This window comes from Lepisosteus platostomus, chromosome 1 (genome assembly GCF_059453375.1).
Source record: "Lepisosteus platostomus isolate fLepPlt1 chromosome 1, fLepPlt1.hap1, whole genome shotgun sequence".
NCBI lineage: Eukaryota > Metazoa > Chordata > Actinopteri > Semionotiformes > Lepisosteidae > Lepisosteus > Lepisosteus platostomus.
In genome coordinates this window covers 31,665,214-31,679,994 of record NC_142611.1, presented here as the reverse complement: position 1 = coordinate 31,679,994, position 14,781 = coordinate 31,665,214, and positions in this window count along the sequence as shown.

Sequence of the window (14,781 nt, the reverse complement as noted above, 5' to 3'; positions counted from 1 at the left end):
TAACTAGCAAAGAGAGGACATTAGCTAGCCAGTATGATAAAGAAATAAATGATTATTTTGTTTATTTCTTTTGCACATTTATTTGAACATTTCCATCGATTGTACAAGCACTTGGAAACTGTCCAATCCCTAGTTCATCAGGCATTTTCTTTTACGCTGCGGGCATTCTCCTGGTCTGGCGCCAATCTGTGTCTTCTAGGATATAATGCCAGCGAACTCTTGTTTTTATGTCCACTATAACAGACAATCTCCTTTGCTTTTAACCGAGCGTCTAACCCCTCTGATTGGAGAAAAAAGACGTGCTGGTTTGCTATACTGTACATACTATACCAGGAAGATGATTTCTTTCTATTCGAAACGTGTATTTTAAAAGTTTAAGAAGTAAAAACCTTACAGCGTACACAGATTTCTAAACTGATCAGGATCGTTATCTTTGTCTTATCCATAATAATGTTCACCGCTCTGTCCAGCAAATTAATAATAAACTTTATTTTATATAGCGTTTTAAACAAATAAGTAATTAGATTGCTCATAAACCTAATCGCTTTTTCTACATAAACACAGCGTGATTGCTCTCTGAAAATGCTTTTTCTTTATATTTAGGCTCAGATTTCAATTTTAGATCGTATTATTATAAACTTTCTTGGAAAAATGTATTTTATGTAAACCATGTTTGCTATTAATTCATTTAGGGCTAGAATATGTTCATTGTCTTCCAATCGAGTCGAGTTGACATTAGAAGCTTGCCACGCCCGGACTGTTACACCAGCGCATTAGCATGTTAAAGTGATTTCATTGAGGAGCCTAGCTTTCTTAACTAGTAAGTACTGTACTTTGAGGGTTTTTGAGGGGGGGAGGTGTCTTTCGCTGTAAATCTCACCCCCTTCTACTTTGAAAATACCTGTGAAACCAGTTTAATTCATCACAGCCAGCACTCCTGCAGAGAGGGGGGTTGTACTCGTTAATGTCTTAGCCGGAACACATCATTATATCTCATTTTGTATTTCTATTAAAAAATCGTTTGCCCAGCTTGCTGTTGTTTTTATCCTGTAAAGCGCTTTGAGGAGCACAGCGTTCTCACCACTTAGATTACTTTTTGATACCATCCTTACACAAAGCAGAAACTTCTTGTATTTTCCGATGACATACAAGTGGAAAGATTACAGATTTTAATAATCTTTTTTCTGAACCAGGGAAAATCTGATCATGTTTCTCTATAACAATAGTAAAAAACTTTATTTTACATATCACCTTTAAAAGTGGCATCTCAAAGCAATACAGTAGATGTAAACCACAGATTACAAAGTAAATACCCAGACAAACGCAAACACGTTTTTAATAAAATGCTTTTATTCATTCAGCAGAGAGAGAGAGCTAAAACCTGGGCGTAACAGCTGTTCCTTTTTCTCATCACTCGCTCTCTGGATAAACGTCTCACCTGTCCTGTTCTTTGTTTTCCTAATTTGCTGATTATGCCTTCTGCGATCCACTCCTGCCCTCACACCTAAAGAAGACTATATAAAATTTCTTTGCGCGGTCCATTGTGCAATTAACCCTTGTATGTGCTGTCCTTAAGGTGATATCACATAAAGGTGATATGTAAAATAATGTTTTTATTATTGTTATAGAGAAACATGATCAGATTTTCCCCGGTTCAGAAAAAAATATCTAAAGTATACTAGTTTGTCACTAGTATACTTTTAATACAGTCTCTGCTGTGCTCTAGAGGATCCTTGTGATATTTCGAGCTCTGGTTGAATGCTAAGTGTCGCAGTTTAAATAAATTTCGTAGTTGGCAATTATGAAATGCTCTGTTAAAAGCAAGGGAGTTTTTACGTCAGTTGCAGTTTTTTTTAAACTGAACTTGTTTGAATTGACTGAGCTCCGTTCTGTACCACACAATGTCTGTTTTTTTGTGCTGTCCTTTGACAAAACAAGGCTCACCAGATAATGTGAATCGAAACCTGTTTTTCTAGCTTTCTAAGTCGTGCGATGTGTAAGCGGGAACACATCATTATATCTTACATATGAAAAATACACAATATAGCTCCCAAACAAACGCAAACGTGTTTTTAATAAGATGCTTTTATTCGTTCATAATCCGACGATTTCAGGAAGACTAATGGAAGTCTGTCTTTTTTTCTGGAAAACAATAACTCTGGTCTTGTCCAGATTGACTGTCAGCGCTCAGGTCTGACAGTGCAGCTCCAGCAGTGCCAGGTTCTGCCGCAGCCTCTGTTTTGTGGGCGACAGCAGGACCAGGTCATCTGCAAAGAGCAGGAACTTGATTTCTGTAATTAATGCAGATCAGTAAATCAAGGGACAAAACAGTAATTGGGCCCGGCTCCTCAATGGGCTTTGACGTGCTAATGCGTTGGTTTAACGGTCCGGGTGTGGCAATGTTTTTTATTATTGTTTTTATTATTATTATTTTATTAATGTTTTAAAGTACTGTATACTAGTTTGTCACTCTTCTCATCCCCTCTTTGCTAAATGGCTTTTGAATAGAGTCACATGAAGAGAGAGGTGAAACAGCCCTACACAGCCCTGTCGCAGTACACAAATATAATTATATCTGATTAATTTCTTTAGATACGCGATTTTTTAATACAGTCTTTGCTGTGCTCTAGAGGATCCTTGTGATATTTCGAGTTCTGGTTGAATGATAAGTGTCGCAGTTTAAATAATTTTCGTAGTTAGAAATTATGGAACGCTCTGTTAAAATCAAGGGAGTTTTTATGTCCGTTGCAGTTTTTTTTGCAACATGAATATAATTATATTGTTATTAATTTCTTTAGATACGCGATTCCATATTATATTCCCTTTTGATCAAATTCTAAAAGTATGTTTGTTGACTCCGGTATCACGTTAGTTAAAGACTTTGATGCTTAAAATGTTTAGGGAGAAATGGAATACTGGTGTGTATGTTTTTTTTAAAGTACCGAGACCAGCCATATACTGTATGTTTAAGTTCCAAAATTAATATCGTTTATGGCCTTCACACGCGTTACCGTATGCTCCTATTCTTTTTATGCTCAGGCACTAAGATTTCCCTTCAGTGGTAAAATTCCATATAAATATTCAATACTTAAACGGGCACAGTTAAGACATTAAATATACATATACATACTGTATAGAGTACAGTTTGCATACGGTAATATGTTTATGTTCCTAAATCAATCTCTTTTATGAGCATGTAAAAGGCATGGTGAATCGATTCTCAAAAATTACTGTACTTTGCATGATTGGAAACAAAAATGATTGCGAAATGCTGTGGTGTTACTTTTACAAAGACGGTCAATGAAAAAAAGAATGTGGACCAGGGCAATACTTTGAGTTTACACTTACAGCTTGTCCAAGGTCATTTATTATTAATAGTATTAGTAATATCCTCGTTAAAGACTTTGATGGCGACAGCTCAAACATGAGAGGTTGAGCTTTATTAGCTCCACCTTGCGGTATTCTAGGAGAATTTACGGTAACTTGTGGTATTTACCGGTAACTCGCGGTAGACTGCGTACAGCGCACCGGAAAATAATGCGGTATCGCCCGCGCATTTTGAATGGCTGCATCTGTATAGAGGACACACATTGTATATCGTCTTTTTATACTTGTGAGCCCGAAAGCACTACATTATTAATAATATTAACATTGGAATGTTCTTTTTTATAAGTGTAAAAAGAGTTGATACACATCATGTCTCCTCAATTACTCTTCAGTTGACAGAGAAATTCCACAAGAGCCTCACAACATTGCCCAATAATACTCTTCTTGTGTCTAATTTTTACTTTAGCAGGATTTGTACGATAAGCACATTGATTAATGGGGATGACATTACCCATGTATATATCACTGTATAACACTTGTTTAAGTCGAAATGTCTTTTAACAGCGCCTTGCAACACATATACTGTAACTACTTCAGGTGGATGGCTGCTTCAGCATGCATAGTCTGCAAAGGAACAAGTAATAGGGAAATAGCTCACACCTGCAGAAGGCTTCACAGCCAAAACATTGTTTTTTATCTCTTCTCTTTTCAGCATGGAATAAACCTATTTCTAGTTCCCTTACTGTAACTACTGCATGATTTTTTTTGTCCATTTTCAGCTAAATGAGATGTTATGCTCGTGTTATTTTTATGTTCAGCTATCAAAATTTCCCTTTAATTGTAAAATTCCATATTAAGTGGATTTAAACATGCCCAGTAGAGAGATTAAATGAAGCAATAATTTCACTTACAACTTATGTACCAACAAGTCCCACCTTTTGATCATTTTTGCCAGTGAATCACTTATCGCGGACACCTGTAGCTCAAAACCCACAGTATGGCTTCATCTGTATATTAATTTATGGACATAAATATAATACTGTATATTTGTATAGATGGTAGTGGTAGCATATAAATCTTTCAGCAATATCTTAATGTAACCACAACAGTTGCCAAAACGAGGAAAATTAACATAATTATTGCTGGTACTGATACACACTGCTCACAGACATTGCAGTAGCTTAGGACCTCCAATTCCCACAAACACACTGGTCACTATGCCTCCCACTATAATGTTTTCTAGATCTTTTAGTCTTTCCTTCTCCTCCTTGCTTGGTAACTTCCCCCTTCTCTCACCAAACCAGCATCCAGTTCACAGCGTTCCTTTCCAAACCACCTGAAGGAGGCACCACAGTTGAAACCTTATGTTTCTTTCTTTCCTTTCAGCACAGAATGAATTTTTACCTGTTCCTTTGCAGCCTACACAGCTCCGTACTCAAATTTATTTTTGTTTTCTTACTGCAGTAGTGCTTTGAAGCAACCTTACATAGGTGCTATGTAAAAAATGCTTATAATTATTTTCTTGAATTGTTTATTACATCATAGTTTTACTATGTGGTTTTAATTGCTTATTCTAAAATATTCACAAATACTAAATTCTTGCTCTTGATAGACTTATACCAGATTACTAATTACAGATTAAAAAAATATTTAAAAAGATTGTGTATGTAGTTGTTCTGTCTTAGACTCTGATATCCAGAGTGTGCTGCATTGTGGATCTAATAAGGCAGTAAATGTAAATGTTATAAATACATTTCTATTGTAATACGTATGATACTCATTGTTTTCAGGAAGATATTTTGACAGTAGGAATGCTTGGAGATAAAATAGGAATCTTCCCCATCTCTTATGTGGAGGTAGGAAACATCTGTCATGAAAAGCTTTTTCAAAACCATTCTTTTGTTATCTTGGAAGTATTGAAAATTCCTTAAAATGTTTGAGAATATAACAAAATGGGTATAGTATTTTACTTGATTTTTTTTAATTATTGTTACCATATTAAAAAGTAATGGATTTTTTTTGCACTTGAAAAATTTTGGAAAAGACTGCAGTTAAGTTGGCCAGTTTATAAGAAATGAAACTTGCTTCTGATATTTGTATCAAACCTTTTAAATATCACAGGCATACCATTCTATGATAACAAGACTGAGCTCACCTTCTGTACTTGTAGAAACTGTGAAAAAGAATTTGAGAAAGGTCTTGTGACAGTCCTGTACACTTTTTTCTCATCAGTGTTTTTAGTTTTTAGTTAGTTATGTAGTTAAAATCTGTTCAATATCATAAACAAGTGCAGTAGTTTTCAAATTTATAGATTATAGACCACACTAAGTATTCAATAAAGCAATTTAACATGTAATGTGACATTTAACAAAATTGAGTAATCGAAAAATAAGCCTTCTTTGGTCTTGACAAGAACTTAAATTAGCCCCTACTATGGACGGTGCAGGGAATTGAATGATGGTCTAGTTCTAAAAACACTTTCCTGAATTAAGTTTACTATTGTACATGTTCCACAGTAAACATACCTTTTCAATAGTTTTGATTACTCCCCTAAATTATTTTAGAAAACAGAAAAAATATGCGTATCAAAAAAACATTTATGTAATTATCATTACAAAACAATTACAGTTAAGCAAGAATTCGTTTGTTCCAGTAAAATTCTATAATAGGATATTCCCTCAAGCTTTAGCTTAAGAGTGGTGGCACTGTTGCTAAGGATTTGTGCCAGTGACTGGAAGCTTGCTGGTTCAAATTCCGCAGTTGGCAGAGTAATCCTGCTCTGTTGGGCCCCTGAGCAAGGCCCTTAACCCCAGCTACACCAGGGCTGGTGTATAAATGGCTAAACCTGTGCTCTGAACCCAAACTGCTTTCTTTGTGCTGGTGTGACTCATGGAGAGCAGGCTGGGGTATGTGAAAAAGAAAATTTCCTAATACAAGAAATTGTATGTGGCTAATAAAGTGATCTCATTTTATACTGCCCAAAGAATCTACACTGTTCGAAGATCGATAGGTGGCCTTTGCAGTGCATAAGATGTTTGTGAAAACATTATCTAATTTAATTTATTGCAGTACTTTTTTAAATCCACTCAATATGTAATGTTAATCTGGAATCGTGTAACTAAATGTAAATGTTGGTAGCTAAAAATAAGTTTCTGATTTTTGTAGGAGGTTGAGGGATTTAATTTGCTGTAACAATCAGAAATTGTAACTAAATTGCGAGAGTACTTTATGATTTGTAGGAACCAATGAAACAACAATTTCCTACACACAGATTCTAAATATACAATATACAATTTACTGTATAGCAATGTGGGATTGGGAGGAGCTTCAACGAGCACCGGTAAAAGACGACGCCCCATCTGAGGGTGTGGAGGCACTGGTATGAGGTTAGCAAAAACCCAAAAGAAAAAAACACAAAAGGGGGAAACACAAAACAAAAAGGAAAGAAAAATAAAAAAAGAATAAAGAAAATGTGTTGCTTTGTAAAGCGGTGCCCAGGCTGTACTTACGCTATCTAACGGGGTACAGTCTGGGAGGGAGTGCAAGGCCAAAAATAAAACTCAGCGTCTGAAAAGGGGTCAGCCTGTCCCGGTAGAGATGCATGATGGGACTGGCAAAAAAGGTTTCCCTGTTTGTCCCTCCAGAGAGATGTTCAGTGTATCTTTAAAAAGCCCCGACAACTGATCAACCAGTACAGCTGTGGTTACAAAGGCAATGCATCGCCCTTCACCCAGGGCTCTGCCTCCACATTGAATATGCCACGCACGTAGTGCCACAATTGATAAAACGAAAACATGCATAACAAGCAACAACGTAATAGAATATATATATATCTGTGAAATGATATGCTGTTAACACAAATGACCAATCGTTCACTCAGGGATCACAATTATCAGAATTAATAAGTGAAAATATGCCATGACTATAATGTGTTAATAGCAAACATGGTTTCATGGAAGGCTTCTCAAACAGTTGGGCATTCAGGTAGATTGTCAGGGGAAAGCATTTCCATGTTTTGTTAAAGCAAGTCATTTTTTGCACCACATAAAAGACAGTAAATGTAATTAAGCCTTTGTCACTAATGGAACTACTAATAAAGATATAAATAAAGAAATCAAAAGATTTTTTTATTCAATGCTGGTAGCAGGATGAACTAAGGACTCAGCATTTGTCAGGTTGAGCTCAGTGTATATTTTGTCACCAAGTTGGTACAAGATGTTAACATTACAAGTGTCACGGATGTCGGAAGGGACAGACCGTGGAGAGGCAGGAGAGCAGAAAAAGGTCCATATGCGTAGCAGCGGTACGGGGGATTAGCCCGGGCTCAGCAGTTCAGGAGTCGTATAGAAGCCAATGCCCTCAGGCAGCCGACATGGGGCTACCTGGTGCTAGGCGGGTCTCAGGACACCCGAACGTCAATGCTGAGCGAAGGAGAATCAGTGACCCGGAAATATATAGCCCCAGAGAGAGAGACAGCGGAGCACAGGAAACTAGGGAAAGGACAGGGAAGGAGCACCCTCTGGCTGCAGAGGGTGTGACAACAAGGACAATAAAAGTTTTTTTTAAAAAGAAACTAATGTCAAGATGTTTCCAAAATGTCCACTTGTGATACTTTAGCTGCTAAGTTACACGATTCCATATTCATATAACTATCAAGTGATGTTAAATCACTACAATATTGATCTTTTTACAATAACAGCAAGTGGTGTTCTTACTATGTATTCTTAGAAAAGAATAAAACGTTATAACTTCTTATGAAGTACAGAAAATAAGCCTAATAATGTTAGAACATGTTAAAACCAGAACCCACTGTAAGTTACCAAGTTAAAGACTTTGATGCATAAAATATTTATGTATAATTACATTATTTATGAAGAAGGTGGAAGGTTGTGTACTTTTGTCCAACTGAGCAATCTTACTTTTATAAAATATACTGACTTTTTGATGTTTAATGTTTAACATGCTGTTAACAGTTTAAAATTATTAAAAGTCAAAAGAGTATACAACTTAAATTCTCAATTGGAAAAAGATTGTCCCTCAGCAGTGAATTCGAACCAGGATTCGAAAATGGGCGTTTTCTGGTGACAGCTCAAATGCTTTAAAAAAACACGTGGTATGTTGCGCTATGTCCACCGTGTTTTAATGCAGTGTACCTCGCTCATTCTGAATGTCTGGATCTGTATGTTATTAATAAAATTTAATAATGAATGACCATGGTCGAGCTGTAAGATGAAGAGTTATATTATTTATAAAAAATACGAACACACTGCCGTTCATTGCTGTGTATGCTACTGTTTCAGTATATCTGTGGATCTGACTTCATGGAATTTGCATGTTTGGGGGGGGAGGAGGGGTGGTTTGATTATACTATGAATCAGTCCTGGAGACATATCAACCAAGTTTCAGAATGATAAAAAATAAATATTTGATTAGTTTCCAGAAGAGGAAAAGGTACCTTTTCAGAAGGCATGCACTGCGCAGAGTAGGTTAATTTGACAAATAGCTAATGTTGCTTAAAGAATTTGAAATCTATTGTACTATACTGTAGCTCTCATGTTAGTGAGGAGAAAGTAGCCTTGCTCTTACAACTGGCTCTGTTAGCAGAGTTTGTGTTAACACACTGCACCCTTTTAAATGGATTTTAATCACCTGTTATTACCTGTTCGGGGGTGGGGGTTATAACCTTTGTAGCGGCGAGGCTTATTAATAAGGCAGAATTAAGTGTTTCTGAGCTTTCCCAAATGAGGCCCCATTTCTCTGTTCATCTCTGTGGTGCAGCCACAGAGAAACTATTCATGCAGGCTGATTTAAGGTTCCTTTGATAAGGTTTCCTAGGACAGCTCCCAAAGGGGGATGCACTTAGCTAAGCCTGGCTATCATGATCAATGGTCATCCATTGGCGGCTATCTGTCTAGGGAGTGCCAGATGGACATCTGGATTGCATTCCTAAGTGTCAGGAGTAAGTGACTCATATCTCACCTTGATCAACCAATCAGGGACTGGTAGGGCCGAGTAACCCACGCGGGACTCTGATGCCCATGGAACTTTCAGCCAATCAACGAGCTGAAGTTCCTCCAGGTAAAAACAGGCAACACAGAGAGCCTGAAAGATTCATTAAGGGATTCAGTAGAGATTTCTGTGGACTTTTCTAAAGGGAATTCAAAGGAGAATTCCAGGGCAGGACGGCCCAGGAGCAGAAGGCTCCCAAGGGCGGGACATTCTCGCAGCGCGCCTCCTGACCATCCTGAGACTCAGCCCGGACAACCACGGAACGGCCAGTGTGTCCGAGTGCCAGAACTTTCCTTTGTTCTAAGAGTCTAGAGCGGAGGTTGCCAGAGAGTAACCAGAGGATCCACCCGAGGTTAGCATCAGCAGCAAGCCTCATGAACAGGTTGGAACTGTGGAAAGCTGAATCACTATTCAGAACTAGCGCTTCATCAGGAACGAACCGGTCCTCTTCCTGACTTGCTGGGACCCACAGTCATCTTTTCTCCTGTGCACAAACTTTGCTAGTTAAAGCCAACACTAATCTGCAGCGCACCGTTGCAAGCCGCACAGCACAGCCTGGCACCGAGCCAGAGAGCGCGGATTGGACAGCAACAGCCTGCAACTGTTTCTTTGTGCCCGCAGGAGATCTGAATCCCCAGAGATTGGATGAGTATTCAACTTCAATGCATTACAGCTCGAGAATTCAATTGTTATCCCAACCAGTTGATATCAATTTAATTCCTAAGAGTTATGTACTTGTTTTGAGTATCTAATGTAGAAGTTATAACCAAGTTCATTTACGAAACGGTCTTAATGAATGATATACTGAACGTATGTCCTCTTGATATATGTAACTCTTTGTAACTGACTGAATATATACCTATTGTATTCTGATAACCCTCTCGATAAGATCTGTTAGTTTTACAAGCATATTCTATGTATTAATAAATGTATCCTCGTGTATTAGTACCTGTGTGTGTGCGTTGTTTGAGTTATATCGCATGGTTGGATTCTAAAGGCATCAAAAGAATCAATTTTGTGATTTACTGCTACAGTTAATAATTCTCCCAGTAAATGCCCAAACCCTACAGAACTGGTGCCTTCAGAGAGCCACTACATTTACATTTTGGCTATGGCAACATTACATTTTTGGCGTCCCTGGGTGGGCGTGGCAAGACTGAAATGAGTCAACCAAGCGGAATAATTCAATATAAAACGCCGCGGGTTTCATACACGATAATACAGTGTGTGCTGAAAGCCGAAAGGAAAAAAGTTCCCCTTGCTCTTTAAGCAGTGCTTGATTGTTTTGTGATCTTTTGCGATCTACCGGGTTGATTGCATACTTGATCTTGTGGTTTTCTGTGGTAAAACTGTGATTTCGTACTTAAAAGTAAAAATACTCTTTAAGTTTAACGATGGTTGCTAAAAGGTCTGAATTCGAGTCGCTATTAAGCACTCCCTCTAGCAGCGACAGGTCTAACCACGATCTCCTCCATATCTCCGTCAGCGGAGAAGCTAGGAGAATAAACCTCCATTCTCTGAGAGAGCAAGCGAAGGACATAGAGAAATTTGACCCCGCAGTGTCAGAGAATAATATCGAGAGTTATATTCAGGACCTCAGGTATACCCTGCAGTATCTGCCAAACGCCACAGAACAGGAGAAAGTGTTTTTTGGTCAGGAAAACTACCAGCAGAGCTGTACATGAGTGGATGGCTAGGCAGATGAAAGAAGTCTGTAATGATTTTGAGGAGCTGTGTCAAGCACTTATCGAAGAATACAGTGCGTTTATTGACCCGACTGCCGGGATAATCCCCGCCCTTAACATTAAGCACGAGAGAGCAGAGTCCCCTCGCGAATATTACGAGAGACTTAGACGAACTTATTTTGTAGGGCGAAATGATGAGGGTTGCGAAGAGAACACATTTCAAGGGTTTATTCATTGCGAATCTCAACCCGTCAGTCAGAAAGATGATCTTAATGCATACAGATGCACAGACCATGAAAATGACTGATATTAAGAGATTCGTGCAGAAAGCCTGGGAGTATGATGTCCAAAGTCGCTCTGAGCAAAAACCTGTTAAAGCGACTGTGTTCGCCATCAGAGCCAGCAGGGTTAATTCCCTCCTGCTCGAAGGAGCACAGGCTCCTGAGCTGGCTAAGCCCAGTTCCAAAGCATGGACACAGGACCGCACCCAGCGTCCTAAGTGCCATGAGAACACCAGGGGAGGGAAAGGGCTAGAAAAGGCTGAACAAAAGGATTCAGTAGCCGCCCGCCTGGCCAGGCTTGAACAAGCTTTATTAGGACAGGGACAACCGCTCCCCAAGGCTGGCGGAAGCGTGAATGAGCTGATACTCTCCACTGGAGGAGGCGGAGACCCGCCCCCTCTCCCTCCCTCAGTCTATCTGATTGAGCGGAACGGTTCCTGCCTGGATAAGGTCAGCCACTCCCAAGCAAGTGCTGACTCCCCCCCTGAAGTCACAGAGCAGGCAGTAAAACACAGAGGAAAAGCAAGAAGCTTTTACCTCAAGGCTGCCATGGGAGATGTCTTACACAGTGAGACACTGATTGACACTGAGGTCGAAAGGTGTTTGATGTCACACGGCAAGCTCAAACGGGTTGAAAAAGAAAATGGCATGCGACTCAGAGAGGAACCTTTGGTGGATCACCAGAAAGGCAAAGCGTGGAAACAGGTCAAGGCTCCTAAGCCTTCTGTACTGAAGGAAAGGGGGGCCAAGAGGCAGACTGTGCTCACACAGTGCCCACCGAACACAGAAGCCCATGCGGAGATTCCTTCTGTTCCCTCTGGACAAGAAATAAAAATATTTTCTTGTTCCCTGGATATACAGGGAAGTCGTGTCCCGGCTGAGGTCCCAACAGCCTCCATGCCACAGGAGCGGTGCTCCGAGCAGCCTCCTGATCCACCAGGTAAAGCATACCCCTTTTACATCCCTAAAGAGGAGCAGATCTCCCCACCTGGCGATGAAAAGGAGCTTTCCCTGTGCACCCTGGCACCCAAGAGGGGTCAGGACCACCACCCTGCAGTGGTGGAAGGGATCCAGATGGCAGGAGAGCAGGTTGGTGATGTAGCCCTCACCCTGAGAGGTCCTCTATTAGTGAGGATCTGCTTGAGCAGCTGTCACAGGGCCACCACCAGGTGACCCCGGTGCAACATTCACAGGTTAGACAGGAGGTCCAGCTGGACGCTGAGACTACTGCGCTGTGGACACACCTGATCCCAGATGCTGATTCCCTCTGCTGTGACCCAGGGAATCTGCAGTCAGGTAACATTACTTCTCACAACTACCAGGTAGTGAGTGAGACTGACCTGATTGTTCCTGCCTCAACGGCAGGGTTGCCAACACACCCAGTCCCCCAGAATGGACAGGGAATGAAAGCTGAGCCGGTTTTCTCACAGCCACCAGCTCAGTCTGTCAGTCTGAGTCTGACCAACAGTGGTTCAGCCAGACTGGAGCTGGATGGTAAAGTCACCCGCCTGCCAGTGCAGGACATCACAAAGAGGGGTGTCAGAATCCCCGCCTGCACTGACATGGGCCTGGTGAGTGATAGTAAGTTCAAAGACAGTGAACTAGCTATCCCAGTGCTGGGGCAGCTCCCTGAACCCCTAGAGAGGGAAGGGGGGAGCGAGCAGGTGTCCTACACCCACGCCCAGCGAACGATTGTAAACATGCCGATAGAGAGATTCCTCAATCATGAGGTGTGCAGGGTGGACCTGAACAGTGAGACCTGAACCTGCTCCAGATGACCACTCAGCCGAGGGTCAGGCATGCTCCACCACTGCACCGCCCCCTGCAGGGTTCCTAGAGCACAGGCATGAACAAATCGAAAAAGCAGATGCCCTGGAAAAGGAGAAGCAGCATCAGCAGCTGCGTCAGATCTCCCCAGATTTCCAGGATGTTGGTGCCCAAGATGCCACAGGGCATACTGAGAAAGACACCATGTACACGCTGCCCCAGCTTAGAAAGGCGACAGTCACTCAGAAGGAGATGACTGGGATCAGCCACCCAAAAAGACTTTTGGGAGGACTGATTTCTGCCGCCACTGTTGTGCATTTGCTATTTCTGGTAGGTTTGTTTGCTACTGGCACTCTCACCCTGACTGCCCCAAGAAGGCAGGTGTCAGAGATGCCAGAGGGTAGTGACAGACTGTATCAACAGCAGCAAAAGTTGGAAAGCTTAGGGAAAACCCTAAAGGCAACTTCCTATGCAACAGGGTTAAATCTTATTCCCCAACCAGTGGACATGATTGCCGGTGTTATACAGTGGGTTTATGCTTGTGTGCAACAGGCCAGAATGTTGACACAAGACCTGTTAAGGGAGCTTGGTGTCACTGTAGCCAGTCTAGCCATGGCACAATTCCCAACCCACTTGATTCCACTCTTCTCAGTAGAGGAGTATGTGACATTAACCCCATCGATCATAGCTCACCCAGAAGGCAATCCAAGATTGAATTCGGTTCCAAACCTTTAGATGGGTATGGCTACCAAAGCTATCCATTGGCTGTGTCTAAACGATTCACCAATGAAGGGTGTAAAGCTACTAACGAGCAGAGGGAGGTTAATGAACCCCATGAAGAGCAGGTGGGAAGTAAATGGCTGGTCACCACACCACATTTAACTGTCACCATGACTTGTGACAGGCATGATACAGCTACCACAATGCAGCTACCTAACCAAATAGTTTTCCTGCAAGTTCCCGAGGAGGCCACAGTGCTCTTGAACTTAACACTGTACTGTCTAGAACCAGACAATATAAAACCAAACTTGAGGTCATGGATGCCTTCAGGTGCCACACTATTGAATTGGATAGAAATCCAAGAAACAGTAAGCCCTGAAAAGGTACAGGTAGTTGAGTTTGCTTTAATGGAACAAACCTCCAAATCACCCTAGCAGATACCCAACACAGGTGTTGTGGTTTATCGGGGGGCTGGGAACAGGAACTGTTGTTATTGTAACACTACTGACGGGTAGCTGGATCATGACTGGATGTACTCTGAATGCTGTACTCTCACATCAAGATGTACTCTGGGTAGCATGAATGAGTCAAAGGTAGCATGTCAAAAGAAAGGAAGTGACTTCTCCCCAAATATCTACTACAGAGGTATCAGATATTGACAGTGAACTTCCTGATGTGTAATTCCTAGACTTAGATAATGTCTCCTTCCGTGTTTATACATACTCCAGATGTTATTCATCCTGTTTGTATCCAATGCTGGTTCCGGTATGAATTCTCGAGGAGTAATGTGGACATTTAAGGTTAATGTTCTAATGGCAAGGGACATCACTTAACTCTGTTTTGTTTTGAAGGCAACAACGCCTCAGGACCTCGTGACCTTCAAAAAGGGGGGATATGTAGCGACGAGGCTTATTAATAAGGCAGAATTAAGTGGATCTGAGCTTTCCCAAATGAGGCCCCATTTCTCTGTTCATCTCTGTGGTGCAGCCACA